The sequence below is a fragment of the Panicum virgatum genome, chromosome 2N, assembly GCF_016808335.1.
Source record: "Panicum virgatum strain AP13 chromosome 2N, P.virgatum_v5, whole genome shotgun sequence".
Classification (NCBI taxonomy): Eukaryota; Viridiplantae; Streptophyta; class Magnoliopsida; order Poales; family Poaceae; genus Panicum; species Panicum virgatum.
In genome coordinates, this window is record NC_053146.1 from 22,443,912 (window position 1) to 22,446,875 (window position 2,964).

Consider the following 2,964-nt stretch of genomic DNA (forward strand, 5'->3'; position numbering starts at 1 on the left):
GGCCGTCAACTTCTCGAGAATAACACGAGCTTTACACTATGTTCCATTCATATTTTATTTATTTCTAACGAGTTCCACAAGTTTTGGATGAGTTTTGATTTCAGGTGAACATCTACCAAAAATGGGCGTGAACCCAGGCCGACCGGCCTCCCCTAGGCCGGCCGGCCTGGCACCCCTGAAGATAGTGTCCCGTCTTTGATCTAGTGGCAAAGTGACACACCCACAATGCCTTTGAGTCGTGGATTGGACATCGGTTTGATCAAGTGGATCGAAAGGCTTGCACAAGGATTAAAGGACCCACAATTCAGTGTAAATTTGTGTCCAAGTCAGCGATCCAGCACCTAAGGAGGATCACAAGCATACAAGTGCAATGTCGGCGCAATGGAGGGCCGAGACGTGCCAGAGGGAGGCCAGTCGGCTTCCACTAGGCCGGCCGGCCTAGCACTTGCACGCGTTGATGTCAAGCAACTGTCAACCGCCTCTAGAAGCAAATCAGAGCAACTGTCCAAAGGTCAGTGGCCACTTGGCAGGATTCCCAGGCTGACCGGCCTAGGGGAGGCCGGCCGGCCCCACTTGGAAGCATCTCAGGCTGGGTCTTGGCGTGGAAGTTAAGCTCATCCGCCTTACCTGCTTACAACTGACGCCAACTGCATTACCGGCCAGGAACCGAATTTGGAAGCCTATAAATAGAGAACCCATCCATCACTTGTAACACACACTATTGGAGCTCTTCTCTCTTCACTTGTACTTTCTAGAGTAGGTTAGTAGCTTGGGAGTTAGAGTCGAGTCGAGCTTGCTCGGGATTCTGGAGTTGTCGCAAGTCTGATATAGCTCTTGTATCTTTCTTTTGACATTATTAATATAAGTTATCTTCTCTACTTTTCTGAGTCAGCTTTACTTTCAACTGTCTTTTATTTACTCGAGTCAGAGTGTTCAGTTCGAGCGCGGAAGTTTTCCTTTAGCTTAGGCTAAGTTATCTTTCTAAATAATCGGGATCTTATCTTACGGGTTTTCTCTCCCGGACTAGAGTATCTCAAGTTAGTGCCTTGAGAGAAATCCTAACACCGAGTGCAGACGTGGTGTCTGACCTTAGTGTTAGCTAGAAAGTGTGTTCCACCCCACAGAACCGTTGTGGTAGTCGGTAGGTGGTGACAACCATATCCTTCCTTTGTAGTCCACCACGTTCGGGTGTTTTCATAGCAGTAGTGCAGGTTGCCGTTGGACTCCCCTCTCATCCCTTTCTGAAGTCCTTTCTCTTCTAGCCGCCGAAGTAAGCTCTGCTTTTTCGAGAACTAGTTAGGTGTTTAGTCTGATCTAGAGAGGCTAGCTCGATAGTTCAGAAGTGTATCAAGTGTCTTATCTCGCTCGTTGTCCTCCCAACTGCTACCTCTCTAAGGAGTTGAATCTCCGTGTGTCACTCGGTCATCGTCTGGCCATTATTCTTACTTATCTATCTGGCTTAGCCCCGTCTAGTCAGTCGGCCGATCAAGCTAGTATGATTATCACTCAATTTACGATACTCTTTACCATAGTGCTTCCCTGAGGAAAAATACGATACCCTAGAATACTCCAAGGTGAAGTGCTACAATGGTAATTCTGTGCGCTTGTGGAATATCTATTCTATCGGGCATATGAAATGCCAAAACCATTTCTGGCGCCGTTGTCGGGGAAGCAATTGGCTAAAGATATCGTAGATAGTTTGATAAACTTTACTAGTTTGTCGCCGCTAACTCTAGCGGGCTTATCATTTCTGTCTCCATCTTTTGATCGATGCGGAGCAGTGCATGACCAGTTTCGACCTACCAAGTAACTTCAACCCGAATCCAGAAAGAATCGGCAGAATCGTGAGACGCCACATCGTCTCACCACAGAAGAGACTCACTTGGCCCTACAGTTCACCATCCACTTCAGCATCCTCATCATGGCTCAGAAGACTCTTCGTCAGTTCTCTGCCCCGTCCAGTAGCCACATCCCTACCAGATTGAACGTGAATCAAGCCGGCAATGATGGCTTTGAGCTGAAGACTGGACTAGTGAATATGGTCCAGGCAAGTCCGTTCTGCGGAAAGCCATCTGAGGATGCCAATACACATCTCCAGAACTTCCTAGAGGTGAGTAACACCATCAACCCCAAAGGAACTAAACTGGATGTCATTCGTCTTCATCTGTTCCCATTCTCACTGCTCGGGAAAGCCAAGACGTGGTTCTCTTCCAACAAAGAAGCTTTCACAACATGGGAAACTTGTTCGAATGCATTCCTAGCCAAATACTTTCTAGTGGGAAAGACCAATGCCCTCAGGAACAGGATTACCGGAATTCAGCAATTGCCGGATGAGAGCATCCCGGAAGTCTGGGAACGTCTCCAGGAGTACATTGAAGTATGCCCACACCATGGCATAGAAGAGTGGCTGATCATTCAGAACTTCTTCCATGGCCTGAATCAGCAAGCCCAGGATCACGTCGATGCAGCAGCGGGTGGTTCTTTCCTTTCTCTCGATGTTGCGAGAACGAAGATGCTGATTGACAAGATAGCTTCCAACCAGAGTTGGAAAGGAGAAAGGCAGCCAGCCCATCCGAAGGGCATGCATCAGATCGACACAGTCGACATGTTAGCTGCCAAATTGGAACTTTTGATGAAGAACCTAGAATCTCCGCACCAGGAGGTTAATCAGGTTTCGGAGTCTTGTATGACATGTGAAACATGTGGCGAGACTGGGCACTCAAGCAACTCATGCCCATTGACTCAAGAGGACGCGAATATCATTGGGAGCAACAGCAATCCCAACTCAGGATTTTGTCCTCAAAAGGGTTGGAACTCTAAGTCCAACCTCCCCTTCGGTCAACAACAAGGTATGGATTTCAATAAAAGTTTTCAGCCCACATTAAAAGACCTAGTGTACGGCCAAAAGCAAATTAATGACAACATTAGTAAGAAATTCCTTGCTAATGACAAGATCTTGGAATC

The 2,964-nt window shown here is 47.4% G+C and overlaps 1 non-coding gene across 1 annotated transcript; it reads right to left on the reverse strand.

The window, feature by feature from the left end:
* Window positions 1-2,290: 2,290 nt before the first annotated feature.
* On the reverse strand, window positions 2,291-2,397 carry LOC120663218. The gene has a single exon (XR_005670436.1). It is a non-coding gene; the product is annotated as a small nucleolar RNA R71 (small nucleolar RNA).
* Between the last annotated feature and the right edge of the window lie 567 nt (window positions 2,398-2,964).